The sequence below is a fragment of the Neodiprion pinetum genome, chromosome 3 (genome assembly GCF_021155775.2).
Source record: "Neodiprion pinetum isolate iyNeoPine1 chromosome 3, iyNeoPine1.2, whole genome shotgun sequence".
NCBI lineage: Eukaryota > Metazoa > Arthropoda > Insecta > Hymenoptera > Diprionidae > Neodiprion > Neodiprion pinetum.
In genome coordinates this window covers 8,098,463-8,115,191 of record NC_060234.1, presented here as the reverse complement: position 1 = coordinate 8,115,191, position 16,729 = coordinate 8,098,463, and the positions used below count along the sequence as shown (strand labels likewise).

Sequence of the window (16,729 nt, the reverse complement as noted above, 5' to 3'; positions counted from 1 at the left end):
GTACTGCTTTTTCCTTCCAATAAGTATCTAGGAGAGAATCCTGTTACAGTATGTTCTGTATCATTGTACTTTTCTATGCACTCATGTGCTACAGTTGTCCACGCAGTTTTTGATTTTTTTTGGTTTATCTTACATCTAATTTTATTAACTAGCTTTTGGTTTAGTCTTTCATTGAGTCCGTTTGAAAACAGTGCGTTTACTGCTGTAAAAGTCAAGGTTATATCTTCCTTATTCAAAAATTCTTTGAACTCTTTGGAATTTATCCCTGGATATTGATCGGATAGGATCATGTTTATTTTATTATTTGGCAAGACTGTCTGTATCAATTTTATAAAATCAGTTGCATTCTGAGTTTTTGAGGTCAAAATAGTAGCATATCTTGTGAAATGATCAACGAGCAAGTGTAAATACTTTTTTGTTGACCGTGAACCTCCGAATCCGCCAATTGTATCTATAGACACTATTTCATAGGGGTAAGTCGCAGGACCTAATTGGGACATTAATCCAATTTTGTGCTTTCCTCTTGATTTATTTTTAATGCAAACTTCACAGTTTTCGCAAATTGTTTTAATATTTTGATTCAGATTTTTTGCTATGTAAAATGGTTTTATCTTATTTTGTATTTGTTTCATTCCTAAATGACAATAGAAGAGGTGTACTTTTTGTATAAGTTCTTTACTGAAATCTTCTGAGAGTAGAATTTTTTCACTTGTTCCTATTCTTTTATAATACGTGTTATTCTTGTATAGTAACTTGTCTTTACCGTTTTGGATGTCTTTATTGTTTTCTTGATCGTTCTGAATGTCTTATATTTTCATGAAATTAACGGTTTTTAAAATTTCTTCTTCATTATCATTAGGTTCTAGTACTGGGTTTCTGCTGAGGCAGTCTGCTTCTAAATTGTCTTTTCCTGGAGTGTATTTTATTTCGAAATCGTATTGAGATAGATAATGCATTAAGTCACCTAATTTCTCATCTGTCCTAGACCTAATATTCATATTTTCTAAAGGTTTATGATCCGAGAAAACCGTAAATGATTTTCCTATAAGCCAGTGCTGCCAGAATTTTATTGCCTCTTTTATTGCTAGACATTCTATATAGATAGCTTTCTTTCTTTTTTGGGACACATTTAATTTTTTTGAAAAATATGCGACTGGTTTATCTTCTTTGTTTAATTGTGTTTGTTTTAGTACAGCCCCAATGCCTTGCAAGCTTGCGTCCGTGTGGATATATATTGGCAGATGTGGATCGAAAATTGTTAAAATCGGTTGAGAGCAAAGTAGAGATTTCATGCTCTCGAAAGCTTTTTGGCATTGTTCGGACCAAATAAAGTTTTGCCCTTTTCTTAGTAAGTTATGTAGCGGATCTAAGGTAACCGAAACGTTTGGTATATATTTGCCGTAAAAATTCACTTTTCCTAGAAATTGTCGAACATTTTTTTTTGTTTTTGGCGTTGGAAATTTTTTTATTGAGATTAGATTGTCATTGAGTGGACTAATCGAGTTGTATCTTATTTCGTGGCCTAAATATTTAACTGAGTCTGATGCGAAGGTACATTTTGAAAGTTTTAGTCTGAATCCTTCTTTCATAATTGACTCTAATAGCTGTGATAAGTGGTCAATATGTTCATCAAAAGTTTTTGAAAATACTAGAATGTCATCTATATAATTTACGCTGAAGTTCGAGAGCTTGTGCTTTCTTATTATATTACTTAATATTCTCTGGAAAATCGCTGGTGATGTTTTTAAACCAAAGGGTAGGCAGGTCCATTGGAAATGGCCTTCTTGAGTTACGAATGCGGTTTTTCGTCTGTCTTCAATTTTTAGGGGAATTGACCAGAAAGCTGAATTTATATCTAAGGACGAAAAATATTTACAATCTCGTGTCTTAACTATCAGATCTTCAATTAATGGAAAAGGCTGCGCCTGAGGAATGACTATCTTGTTTAATTCCCGGAAATCTATGCATAGTCTAGCTTTCTTTCCTTCATCTTTTTTATAAGCTAATGTCACTGGTGCAGCGAATGGGCTATAAGATTCTTCAATTAAATTTTTTTCTAATAATTTTGTTATTTGGTGTTCTATTTCTTTTTTATCCTCCATAGTGCATCTGTACGGTCTTTTGTAACAATATTTATCAACTAATAAATCAATACGAGCTTCATAATCCGTTACAGTGCCTATGTCGTATTTATCTCTGGCAAAAATCGATTTATATTTATCGATTAGTTTGTCAATTTCGGATTGTTGTTGCATTTCCAAGTGGTTTATTACTATGTTAAATTCTGACGTATTTATATGTTCATTGAAATTCAATTGGTAATTTTTTGTTTTGTTTTCAATATATTCTTTATTTGTATTTTGTATGTTAGGTTTGTTTTTAAGTCTATTTTCAGGAATGGCCTGGATTTTTTGTGTAATTTCTAAATTTTCGTTTTGTCTTAATTGGAAATTTTTTATACAGTCTAGTCCGATTAAAAAATCGTGTTCAAAATGTTCGTTATCTATCATGAAAACATCAATTTCTTTTTCTATATCAAAAATTTTAGCTTTTAGAGTTATCATGCCGTTTGCTTTTCTTACACCATTAATCGTTTTTAAATGTGCGTTATGTGAGTTATGAAATTTCTTTTGTTTTAAATGTAACAGCTTTGAATTAATTAAAGAAACGTTCGAGCCGGAATCGTAAATTCCTTGGATTTGTAACGCATTATTTAGCAATACTTTGATTTTGATTAATGGTGGCACTATAAGTTTTTTGGATCTTTGGTATTTAATTCTATTTCTAACCCAGAATTATTTACATGTCTTATGTATTCTTTGTTTTGTTGATCGTCGGCTTTGTTCCTGAACCAGCATAAAGATTCTGGGTGGTAGCGATTGCTCTTATTTTTTTTTCTCGCAAATCGAACATGGTTTATGGTCACTATTTTTCGCTTTACTTTTGTTTTCAATATAAGTAGTAGTTGTAGTACTCTTTTTTTCTGAATTTTTTTTATTCACCAGGTGCTCTAGTCCTCTGATCTCCTTAAATATATCTTCAGTCTGATTTAACTTTTCTCTATCTATTCTATCGGATACAAAATTTGGTCACCCTACAGCAATAAGATCAATTAAGGTAGGCGTATCTATTGACTTGTTTGTTTCTAATAGAAGTCTTTCTTTCTTTAAAGCATATTCTAATAGCGAACCCTTTATGTATTTGTAAGATATTGCATATCTAATCCCAGTCCACCTTTTATTGGCGTAAGTTTCACAGAAATTTTGTTTCCATGTTCTCCACTCTGAATCTAATGTATATTTTATCAGCATTGACCCATACCAGTCGATGCATGAATCTTCTAGAAAAAGTCTAAAGATCTCGATTTTTTCAATATCTCTTTCTACACCTAATCGAGAACATTCATTTTCAAAAATATCCATCCACTGGGGCACATTTGAATTTCTGCCTGTCAATTTCTCTATTACAAATTTTTCAGATACCTTTCTTAAGTTACGGATTCCATAATCTTGGGGCTTATCTTCAGTTTGCTTTTCGGTAAATTTTTCCAAAATTCTTGATAATGCCTCTTCTGTGATGTTTGCTGTGGGTGTAGTGTCTTGCGCTGTTGACATTTCTTCAAGTAAGTAGTCGTTGCATATTATGTTCCCATCTTCATCCTTATACTGTTGTAGTATATCTCCGGTCAAACTAATCCATACTTTTCTCGCTTGTCCTCTTTTTTGTAGTGTAGCTTTTATTTTCTGATAACCCGCCGTAGTTGTAAGTTTCGCATGATGTCTCATCGGTTGAAGCTGGTCCGGGAGTATAAAACAGCGATCGTCGGGTGTGGTTATTGAGGTTATGGCGATTATGTTTGTTTTCGGATCTTCCGTCGAAGACTTGACCGTAAATTCAAATTTCAGTTTTTCCATTCTGTATTTTTTTTTTTTTTTTTAAGCAAAAATGTCGTTTTATAATGTTCCTTTTTTAACTTTGTCGAAGCTGCGATGAGTTTCTCTGTAAATGGAGTTTATTGTTTCGTATACTATTACATTACATTACTTTTCTTTACATTACGTACTTATATTCTATGTTTAATAAAAATAATATTACCTGTAAATGGAGAAACGACATTTACAGCTTATTTTCCTCTCGTTCTGACGTTTCCACGTGCGATTTCGCTGATAATAGCTTATGTACTAATCTGTCATAATGCCCTCGGCATTCTATTGTCTCTATTCGCTCATATTTACACGTATGTACTATTGACCGTGAAACTGCCAAAGGCGCTTATTGTTGTGCGGTGAAATTTCAAATTTGGGAGTGAGGAAGAAATATGATGAGGTGAATATAGGCCTCGTCATATTTGTTTACATATAACATTCGAGCTTGCGCGAAATCTCCAGGTTATCTCACATATTACGTGTGGAATTCTGGAGCAGTTCAGCCCGCGAACAAACTCGAAACGTTTCAATATATATTTCACCTGAAAAATATTTGATTAGCCCACAGCTTTAGGAAAAGTGAGAAAAAAACCGAAACTTGATGCCGTGTTTAGGCACCGAAAATCGGGCCAGCGTACGATATATCTATGATAATATATACTTCTTATTGTAAAATTCATGGATCAGACCTCAGCTCTCTGAGAAGTGAAAAAAATTCACTGTAAACTTGCTCTAGAATTTTGGAGACGGAAATTGGCGTCAGTGTTCGATATGTGTATGAAAGGATGTACTTTTTATCGGAAAATTATTCGATCAGACCTCAGCTTTCAGAGACGTGGAAGAAAATACGGGAAACTTGCTTCAGAGTTTTGGTGAAGCAAACAGGCGTGAGTGTTTGATATGTTTCACTTTTCATTTGGAAATTATCGATCAGAACTCAACTTTCAGAAAAGTGGAAAAAAATACTGGAGACGTGCTCCAGAGTTTTGGTGAAAAAATTTGGCGCAAGTGTTTGATATGTACATCAAAAGATACGTTTTTTATCGAAAAATTATTGGATCAGACCTCAGCTTTCATAGAAGTGGAAAAAAACACAGGAAACTTGCTTCAGAGTTTTGGTAACGCAAACAGGCGTGAGTGTTTCATATGTTTTACTTTTCATTTGGAAATTATCGATCAGAACTCAACTTTGTAATGATTCAAATATAACCGCGCAATGAAGACGGCACGATCGGATTAGGCTAGACCCAGGGAGTGGGGAACCTGGTCAAATTTGAGAAGGAGAAAATTAAGTGGGCTTGGTCTACGTCTCTCCAGGAAGGAGGAGGTGCGGAGGTGTTCCTCTCTGAAATAGTCGACTAACTGAGAATAACAAGTAAATCTAAACTACGAGGACAGACCGTTGAAAATAATCCGTAAACACTCGAAAAGCCAAGCTAATCTTAAAGAGAGACGATACAAAACGAAGAACATTAAAAGTGAAATGGGAAAATATAGTGCCTCGACGAAAAACCGTTATTGACAGTACTTTATAATTTCAACGATATCCACCCATTTTAACAATATACACTGTTTTAACTATATACACCTGGAATGAATGAATGGATGAATGAATGAATTTTAAACATAATGACGGCTCATGTGTAGTCATATTTATAAATAAATTAAAATTTCACTCTACTATTCATAGTTGATAAAAGATTTTTAATATTGATTCAGCCTCATTTTTAATTTTCAAATAATCTAAGAACTTTCAGAAAAGTGGAAAAAAATAATGGAGACGTGCTCCAGAGTTTTGGTGAAAAAATTTGGCGCAAGTGTTTGATATGTTTTACTTTTCATTTGGAAATTATCGATCAGAACTCAACTTTCAGAAAAGTGGCAAAAAATTCTGGAAACTTGCTTCAGAGTTTTTGCGACGGACATTGGCGCGAGTGTTTGATATGTTTGCGATAATGTTTATTCTTTATCGGAAAATTATTCGATCAGACATCAGCTTTCAGAGGAGTGGAAAAAATTCCGGAAACTCGCTCCAGAGTTTTGGCGACGGAAATTGGCGTGAGTGTTTGATATGCTTATGATGATATATATTTTTTATCGGAAAATTATTCGATCAGACCTCAGCTTTCAGAGACGTGGAAGAAAATACAGGAAACTTTCTTCAGAGTTTTGGTGACGCAAACAGGCGTGAGTGTTTGACATGTTTTACTTTTCATTTCGAAATTATCGATCAGAACTCAACTTTCAGAAAAGTGGCAAAAATTCTGGAAACTTGCTTCAGAGTTTTTGCGACGGATATTGGCGCGAGTGTTTGATATGTTCGTGATAATGTATATTCTTTACCGAAAAATTATTCGATCAGACCTCAGCTTTCAGAGAAGTAAAAAAAATTTTGGTAACTTGCTCTAGAGTCTTGCTTATGTTTGACATGTTTCATTTTTCGTTTGGAAATTATCGGTCAGACTTCAGCTCTCAGAGTAGTGGAAAAAAATTCTTGAAACTCGCTCCAGAGTTTTGGCGACGGAAATTGGCGTGAGTGTTTGATATGTTTATGGAAATATATTGTGACGGGACGCCTGGCTAGCGTGCTGTCACCTGAAGTTCAACGCGTGCCCCAAATATTGTGCTTGGTGGTGACACGCCCAAATCTCACTACCAACTCGATAACCCCACCACATACCGGTAATCCAATCAAATCGCACGATTCACCGTACCCATTCTTCAGGGGACACGACCAATCTCTATCCCCGAAAACGGCGAAACTAGACAGTAAGAGTATAAAAGACGAGCGCAAACGTGGATCTAGCAATTTATCGTCTATTGAGCCACACGCCAAGGTAGATCGACGAATTATTCAACGCGAGGACCCATCCGTACACATATTCACGGACCATTCCACGTATACGAGGAGCCGGATATCGACAGACCCACGATCAAGTGACGTGGAGTTGTCCTTCCAGGAATCCTCACACACCACTTCCCATCAAAGGAGGGCATTCAACGTATTAACATTTTTACTTGTTCTCAGTAAAAAGTCCTTGGGTACTAGGGAGCCGTGTCTGAGTGAAGAACAGCATCGCGTCTGACCTCATAGCTCAGATACGGTGTTCGTCTCACAATCCTCTGACCGATACGTAGGGCACCTGAACCTGTAGAGAGTCTCTGTCATTGCGACTGAATGTCCTAATACAGGTGAAGGCATGTTTGCGTAGAATTCCCTTTCATTCGACTACCACGCTAATAATATTCAGTCTTGCCATACGTAAACCGAACTATTATCTAAGTCCTTCCGACTACCATGCTATCACGAAATAATATTCCGTCTTAGTTCTAATGAAACGAATCATTAGCAATATCAAAACCGACTTATCAACGACGATCCAGGATTGTCAAATACCGTCCTTCTGACCAACATGCTATCACGCAAATAATATTCAGTCTTGCCGTAGGCAAACCTAATTATTATCAAAGTAAATCAGGAAGAGCTATTCCTTCCTAACTTACCACAAATTTCCTAAACATTACAAGAAAAATAAATTCACGACGTCACATTCTGTCACTCATCCCGCCTCCCGGGAACAAAACATTTAACTATTATTTAAAGGTTTCCTCTCTGGAAACAAATTTCTCACGTCACGAGTCAATGACTCATAGCGATCGATCTGTGCGTGCTTCGCACACACAGATCAAGTTTGACTCTCAACCGTTTACACGACCTATGATGATGGGTTTATTCCACTCGTGCCTTTGCACATGAGGGTGAGGAAACAACCTCTGAGGCTATTTCGAAAAACCAAGTTGAAGCGGTCAAACTGTTCAAGCTTTTCCAGGAGTTGATCACACAATCGACAAGTAATCATTCTCCACCTTCCTTTCGAGTCCAGAGACCGAATCCTGCAGCTCTATCCAAGAGACAGGAAATTCTTGAAATTAATTCTTGTCATATTTGTTTACATCTCCCCCCCCCCCCCCCCCCCCCCCGAAGAAAAGAAACCAGTGAGGAGACACTGGTCTTCTTGAATAACCTTTGGGACCGGTACAAGCTTTGTAACGTGAAATAATGACTCTGACTTATTTCGATCTGTATGTATTTTATAAATTGAGTTTGAAATTTTTTCTATAATTTTGTATGGTCCGATTTTTAGTTCATCTAATTTTTTCCTATTTAGTCTACGGCTATTTTCAACGTAAACTAGGTCTCCAATATTAAATTCATGATATTTTCTATTTTTGTCGAATTGCTTTTTATTATATTCATGTGATTTCTTTGTATTCTCTAGAGCACGTTTTCTATCTTCATGCAAATCGTTTTCTGTTTTTTCTTGTTTTAGCTCTTCTGGTAAGATTGTACTGCTTTTTCCTTCCAATAAGTATCTAGGAGAGAATCCTGTTACAGTATGTTCTGTATCATTGTACTTTTCTATGCACTCATGTGCTACAGTTGTCCACGCAGTTTTTGATTTTTTTTGGTTTATCTTACATCTAATTTTATTAACTAGCTTTTGGTTTAGTCTTTCATTGAGTCCGTTTGAAAACAGTGCGTTTACTGCTGTAAAAGTCAAGGTTATATCTTCCTTATTCAAAAATTCTTTGAACTCTTTGGAATTTATCCCTGGATATTGATCGGATAGGATCATGTTTATTTTATTATTTGGCAAGACTGTCTGTATCAATTTTATAAAATCAGTTGCATTCTGAGTTTTTGAGGTCAAAATAGTAGCATATCTTGTGAAATGATCAACGAGCAAGTGTAAATACTTTTTTGTTGACCGTGAACCTCCGAATCCGCCAATTGTATCTATAGACACTATTTCATAGGGGTAAGTCGCAGGACCTAATTGGGACATTAATCCAATTTTGTGCTTTCCTCTTGATTTATTTTTAATGCAAACTTCACAGTTTTCGCAAATTGTTTTAATATTTTGATTCAGATTTTTTGCTATGTAAAATGGTTTTATCTTATTTTGTATTTGTTTCATTCCTAAATGACAATAGAAGAGGTGTACTTTTTGTATAAGTTCTTTACTGAAATCTTCTGAGAGTAGAATTTTTTCACTTGTTCCTATTCTTTTATAATACGTGTTATTCTTGTATAGTAACTTGTCTTTACCGTTTTGGATGTCTTTATTGTTTTCTTGATCGTTCTGAATGTCTTATATTTTCATGAAATTAACGGTTTTTAAAATTTCTTCTTCATTATCATTAGGTTCTAGTACTGGGTTTCTGCTGAGGCAGTCTGCTTCTAAATTGTCTTTTCCTGGAGTGTATTTTATTTCGAAATCGTATTGAGATAGATAATGCATTAAGTCACCTAATTTCTCATCTGTCCTAGACCTAATATTCATATTTTCTAAAGGTTTATGATCCGAGAAAACCGTAAATGATTTTCCTATAAGCCAGTGCTGCCAGAATTTTATTGCCTCTTTTATTGCTAGACATTCTATATAGATAGCTTTCTTTCTTTTTTGGGACACATTTAATTTTTTTGAAAAATATGCGACTGGTTTATCTTCTTTGTTTAATTGTGTTTGTTTTAGTACAGCCCCAATGCCTTGCAAGCTTGCGTCCGTGTGGATATATATTGGCAGATGTGGATCGAAAATTGTTAAAATCGGTTGAGAGCAAAGTAGAGATTTCATGCTCTCGAAAGCTTTTTGGCATTGTTCGGACCAAATAAAGTTTTGCCCTTTTCTTAGTAAGTTATGTAGCGGATCTAAGGTAACCGAAACGTTTGGTATATATTTGCCGTAAAAATTCACTTTTCCTAGAAATTGTCGAACATTTTTTTTTGTTTTTGGCGTTGGAAATTTTTTTATTGAGATTAGATTGTCATTGAGTGGACTAATCGAGTTGTATCTTATTTCGTGGCCTAAATATTTAACTGAGTCTGATGCGAAGGTACATTTTGAAAGTTTTAGTCTGAATCCTTCTTTCATAATTGACTCTAATAGCTGTGATAAGTGGTCAATATGTTCATCAAAAGTTTTTGAAAATACTAGAATGTCATCTATATAATTTACGCTGAAGTTCGAGAGCTTGTGCTTTCTTATTATATTACTTAATATTCTCTGGAAAATCGCTGGTGATGTTTTTAAACCAAAGGGTAGGCAGGTCCATTGGAAATGGCCTTCTTGAGTTACGAATGCGGTTTTTCGTCTGTCTTCAATTTTTAGGGGAATTGACCAGAAAGCTGAATTTATATCTAAGGACGAAAAATATTTACAATCTCGTGTCTTAACTATCAGATCTTCAATTAATGGAAAAGGCTGCGCCTGAGGAATGACTATCTTGTTTAATTCCCGGAAATCTATGCATAGTCTAGCTTTCTTTCCTTCATCTTTTTTATAAGCTAATGTCACTGGTGCAGCGAATGGGCTATAAGATTCTTCAATTAAATTTTTTTCTAATAATTTTGTTATTTGGTGTTCTATTTCTTTTTTATCCTCCATAGTGCATCTGTACGGTCTTTTGTAACAATATTTATCAACTAATAAATCAATACGAGCTTCATAATCCGTTACAGTGCCTATGTCGTATTTATCTCTGGCAAAAATCGATTTATATTTATCGATTAGTTTGTCAATTTCGGATTGTTGTTGCATTTCCAAGTGGTTTATTACTATGTTAAATTCTGACGTATTTATATGTTCATTGAAATTCAATTGGTAATTTTTTGTTTTGTTTTCAATATATTCTTTATTTGTATTTTGTATGTTAGGTTTGTTTTTAAGTCTATTTTCAGGAATGGCCTGGATTTTTTGTGTAATTTCTAAATTTTCGTTTTGTCTTAATTGGAAATTTTTTATACAGTCTAGTCCGATTAAAAAATCGTGTTCAAAATGTTCGTTATCTATCATGAAAACATCAATTTCTTTTTCTATATCAAAAATTTTAGCTTTTAGAGTTATCATGCCGTTTGCTTTTCTTACACCATTAATCGTTTTTAAATGTGCGTTATGTGAGTTATGAAATTTCTTTTGTTTTAAATGTAACAGCTTTGAATTAATTAAAGAAACGTTCGAGCCGGAATCGTAAATTCCTTGGATTTGTAACGCATTATTTAGCAATACTTTGATTTTGATTAATGGTGGCACTATAAGTTTTTTGGATCTTTGGTATTTAATTCTATTTCTAACCCAGAATTATTTACATGTCTTATGTATTCTTTGTTTTGTTGATCGTCGGCTTTGTTCCTGAACCAGCATAAAGATTCTGGGTGGTAGCGATTGCTCTTATTTTTTTTTCTCGCAAATCGAACATGGTTTATGGTCACTATTTTTCGCTTTACTTTTGTTTTCAATATAAGTAGTAGTTGTAGTACTCTTTTTTTCTGAATTTTTTTTATTCACCAGGTGCTCTAGTCCTCTGATCTCCTTAAATATATCTTCAGTCTGATTTAACTTTTCTCTATCTATTCTATCGGATACAAAATTTGGTCACCCTACAGCAATAAGATCAATTAAGGTAGGCGTATCTATTGACTTGTTTGTTTCTAATAGAAGTCTTTCTTTCTTTAAAGCATATTCTAATAGCGAACCCTTTATGTATTTGTAAGATATTGCATATCTAATCCCAGTCCACCTTTTATTGGCGTAAGTTTCACAGAAATTTTGTTTCCATGTTCTCCACTCTGAATCTAATGTATATTTTATCAGCATTGACCCATACCAGTCGATGCATGAATCTTCTAGAAAAAGTCTAAAGATCTCGATTTTTTCAATATCTCTTTCTACACCTAATCGAGAACATTCATTTTCAAAAATATCCATCCACTGGGGCACATTTGAATTTCTGCCTGTCAATTTCTCTATTACAAATTTTTCAGATACCTTTCTTAAGTTACGGATTCCATAATCTTGGGGCTTATCTTCAGTTTGCTTTTCGGTAAATTTTTCCAAAATTCTTGATAATGCCTCTTCTGTGATGTTTGCTGTGGGTGTAGTGTCTTGCGCTGTTGACATTTCTTCAAGTAAGTAGTCGTTGCATATTATGTTCCCATCTTCATCCTTATACTGTTGTAGTATATCTCCGGTCAAACTAATCCATACTTTTCTCGCTTGTCCTCTTTTTTGTAGTGTAGCTTTTATTTTCTGATAACCCGCCGTAGTTGTAAGTTTCGCATGATGTCTCATCGGTTGAAGCTGGTCCGGGAGTATAAAACAGCGATCGTCGGGTGTGGTTATTGAGGTTATGGCGATTATGTTTGTTTTCGGATCTTCCGTCGAAGACTTGACCGTAAATTCAAATTTCAGTTTTTCCATTCTGTATTTTTTTTTTTTTTTTTAAGCAAAAATGTCGTTTTATAATGTTCCTTTTTTAACTTTGTCGAAGCTGCGATGAGTTTCTCTGTAAATGGAGTTTATTGTTTCGTATACTATTACATTACATTACTTTTCTTTACATTACGTACTTATATTCTATGTTTAATAAAAATAATATTACCTGTAAATGGAGAAACGACATTTACAGCTTATTTTCCTCTCGTTCTGACGTTTCCACGTGCGATTTCGCTGATAATAGCTTATGTACTAATCTGTCATAATGCCCTCGGCATTCTATTGTCTCTATTCGCTCATATTTACACGTATGTACTATTGACCGTGAAACTGCCAAAGGCGCTTATTGTTGTGCGGTGAAATTTCAAATTTGGGAGTGAGGAAGAAATATGATGAGGTGAATATAGGCCTCGTCATATTTGTTTACATATAACATTCGAGCTTGCGCGAAATCTCCAGGTTATCTCACATATTACGTGTGGAATTCTGGAGCAGTTCAGCCCGCGAACAAACTCGAAACGTTTCAATATATATTTCACCTGAAAAATATTTGATTAGCCCACAGCTTTAGGAAAAGTGAGAAAAAAACCGAAACTTGATGCCGTGTTTAGGCACCGAAAATCGGGCCAGCGTACGATATATCTATGATAATATATACTTCTTATTGTAAAATTCATGGATCAGACCTCAGCTCTCTGAGAAGTGAAAAAAATTCACTGTAAACTTGCTCTAGAATTTTGGAGACGGAAATTGGCGTCAGTGTTCGATATGTGTATGAAAGGATGTACTTTTTATCGGAAAATTATTCGATCAGACCTCAGCTTTCAGAGACGTGGAAGAAAATACGGGAAACTTGCTTCAGAGTTTTGGTGAAGCAAACAGGCGTGAGTGTTTGATATGTTTCACTTTTCATTTGGAAATTATCGATCAGAACTCAACTTTCAGAAAAGTGGAAAAAAATACTGGAGACGTGCTCCAGAGTTTTGGTGAAAAAATTTGGCGCAAGTGTTTGATATGTACATCAAAAGATACGTTTTTTATCGAAAAATTATTGGATCAGACCTCAGCTTTCATAGAAGTGGAAAAAAACACAGGAAACTTGCTTCAGAGTTTTGGTAACGCAAACAGGCGTGAGTGTTTCATATGTTTTACTTTTCATTTGGAAATTATCGATCAGAACTCAACTTTGTAATGATTCAAATATAACCGCGCAATGAAGACGGCACGATCGGATTAGGCTAGACCCAGGGAGTGGGGAACCTGGTCAAATTTGAGAAGGAGAAAATTAAGTGGGCTTGGTCTACGTCTCTCCAGGAAGGAGGAGGTGCGGAGGTGTTCCTCTCTGAAATAGTCGACTAACTGAGAATAACAAGTAAATCTAAACTACGAGGACAGACCGTTGAAAATAATCCGTAAACACTCGAAAAGCCAAGCTAATCTTAAAGAGAGACGATACAAAACGAAGAACATTAAAAGTGAAATGGGAAAATATAGTGCCTCGACGAAAAACCGTTATTGACAGTACTTTATAATTTCAACGATATCCACCCATTTTAACAATATACACTGTTTTAACTATATACACCTGGAATGAATGAATGGATGAATGAATGAATTTTAAACATAATGACGGCTCATGTGTAGTCATATTTATAAATAAATTAAAATTTCACTCTACTATTCATAGTTGATAAAAGATTTTTAATATTGATTCAGCCTCATTTTTAATTTTCAAATAATCTAAGAACTTTCAGAAAAGTGGAAAAAAATAATGGAGACGTGCTCCAGAGTTTTGGTGAAAAAATTTGGCGCAAGTGTTTGATATGTTTTACTTTTCATTTGGAAATTATCGATCAGAATTCAACTTTCAGAAAAGTGGCAAAAAATTCTGGAAACTTGCTTCAGAGTTTTTGCGACGGACATTGGCGCGAGTGTTTGATATGTTTGCGATAATGTTTATTCTTTATCGGAAAATTATTCGATCAGACATCAGCTTTCAGAGGAGTGGAAAAAATTCCGGAAACTCGCTCCAGAGTTTTGGCGACGGAAATTGGCGTGAGTGTTTGATATGCTTATGATGATATATATTTTTTATCGGAAAATTATTCGATCAGACCTCAGCTTTCAGAGACGTGGAAGAAAATACAGGAAACTTTCTTCAGAGTTTTGGTGACGCAAACAGGCGTGAGTGTTTGACATGTTTTACTTTTCATTTCGAAATTATCGATCAGAACTCAACTTTCAGAAAAGTGGCAAAAATTCTGGAAACTTGCTTCAGAGTTTTTGCGACGGATATTGGCGCGAGTGTTTGATATGTTCGTGATAATGTATATTCTTTACCGAAAAATTATTCGATCAGACCTCAGCTTTCAGAGAAGTAAAAAAAATTTTGGTAACTTGCTCTAGAGTCTTGCTTATGTTTGACATGTTTCATTTTTCGTTTGGAAATTATCGGTCAGACTTCAGCTCTCAGAGTAGTGGAAAAAAATTCTTGAAACTCGCTCCAGAGTTTTGGCGACGGAAATTGGCGTGAGTGTTTGATATGTTTATGGAAATATATTGTGACGGGACGCCTGGCTAGCGTGCTGTCACCTGAAGTTCAACGCGTGCCCCAAATATTGTGCTTGGTGGTGACACGCCCAAATCTCACTACCAACTCGATAACCCCACCACATACCGGTAATCCAATCAAATCGCACGATTCACCGTACCCATTCTTCAGGGGACACGACCAATCTCTATCCCCGAAAACGGCGAAACTAGACAGTAAGAGTATAAAAGACGAGCGCAAACGTGGATCTAGCAATTTATCGTCTATTGAGCCACACGCCAAGGTAGATCGACGAATTATTCAACGCGAGGACCCATCCGTACACATATTCACGGACCATTCCACGTATACGAGGAGCCGGATATCGACAGACCCACGATCAAGTGACGTGGAGTTGTCCTTCCAGGAATCCTCACACACCACTTCCCATCAAAGGAGGGCATTCAACGTATTAACATTTTTACTTGTTCTCAGTAAAAAGTCCTTGGGTACTAGGGAGCCGTGTCTGAGTGAAGAACAGCATCGCGTCTGACCTCATAGCTCAGATACGGTGTTCGTCTCACAATCCTCTGACCGATACGTAGGGCACCTGAACCTGTAGAGAGTCTCTGTCATTGCGACTGAATGTCCTAATACAGGTGAAGGCATGTTTGCGTAGAATTCCCTTTCATTCGACTACCACGCTAATAATATTCAGTCTTGCCATACGTAAACCGAACTATTATCTAAGTCCTTCCGACTACCATGCTATCACGAAATAATATTCCGTCTTAGTTCTAATGAAACGAATCATTAGCAATATCAAAACCGACTTATCAACGACGATCCAGGATTGTCAAATACCGTCCTTCTGACCAACATGCTATCACGCAAATAATATTCAGTCTTGCCGTAGGCAAACCTAATTATTATCAAAGTAAATCAGGAAGAGCTATTCCTTCCTAACTTACCACAAATTTCCTAAACATTACAAGAAAAATAAATTCACGACGTCACATTCTGTCACTCATCCCGCCTCCCGGGAACAAAACATTTAACTATTATTTAAAGGTTTCCTCTCTGGAAACAAATTTCTCACGTCACGAGTCAATGACTCATAGCGATCGATCTGTGCGTGCTTCGCACACACAGATCAAGTTTGACTCTCAACCGTTTACACGACCTATGATGATGGGTTTATTCCACTCGTGCCTTTGCACATGAGGGTGAGGAAACAACCTCTGAGGCTATTTCGAAAAACCAAGTTGAAGCGGTCAAACTGTTCAAGCTTTTCCAGGAGTTGATCACACAATCGACAAGTAATCATTCTCCACCTTCCTTTCGAGTCCAGAGACCGAATCCTGCAGCTCTATCCAAGAGACAGGAAATTCTTGAAATTAATTCTTGTCATATTTGTTTACATCTCCCCCCCCCCCCCCCCCCCCCCCCGAAGAAAAGAAACCAGTGAGGAGACACTGGTCTTCTTGAATAACCTTTGGGACCGGTACAAGCTTTGTAACGTGAAATAATGACTCTGACTTATTTCGATCTGTATGTATTTTATAAATTGAGTTTGAAATTTTTTCTATAATTTTGTATGGTCCGATTTTTAGTTCATCTAATTTTTTCCTATTTAGTCTACGGCTATTTTCAACGTAAACTAGGTCTCCAATATTAAATTCATGATATTTTCTATTTTTGTCGAATTGCTTTTTATTATATTCATGTGATTTCTTTGTATTCTCTAGAGCACGTTTTCTATCTTCATGCAAATCGTTTTCTGTTTTTTCTTGTTTTAGCTCTTCTGGTAAGATTGTACTGCTTTTTCCTTCCAATAAGTATCTAGGAGAGAATCCTGTTACAGTATGTTCTGTATCATTGTACTTTTCTATGCACTCATGTGCTACAGTTGTCCACGCAGTTTTTGATTTTTTTTGGTTTATCTTACATCTAATTTTATTAACTAGCTTTTGGTTTAGTCTTTCATTGAGTCCGTT

General features: G+C 35.6%; 2 pseudogenes; both read right to left on the bottom strand.

Moving 5' to 3' along the window:
• Nucleotides 1-2,746: 2,746 nt before the first annotated feature.
• LOC138190737 (uncharacterized) lies at nucleotides 2,747-3,914 on the bottom strand (annotated as a pseudogene).
• A 7,105-nt stretch (nucleotides 3,915-11,019) lies between these two features.
• LOC138190736 (uncharacterized) lies at nucleotides 11,020-12,187 on the bottom strand (annotated as a pseudogene).
• Between the last annotated feature and the right edge of the window lie 4,542 nt (nucleotides 12,188-16,729).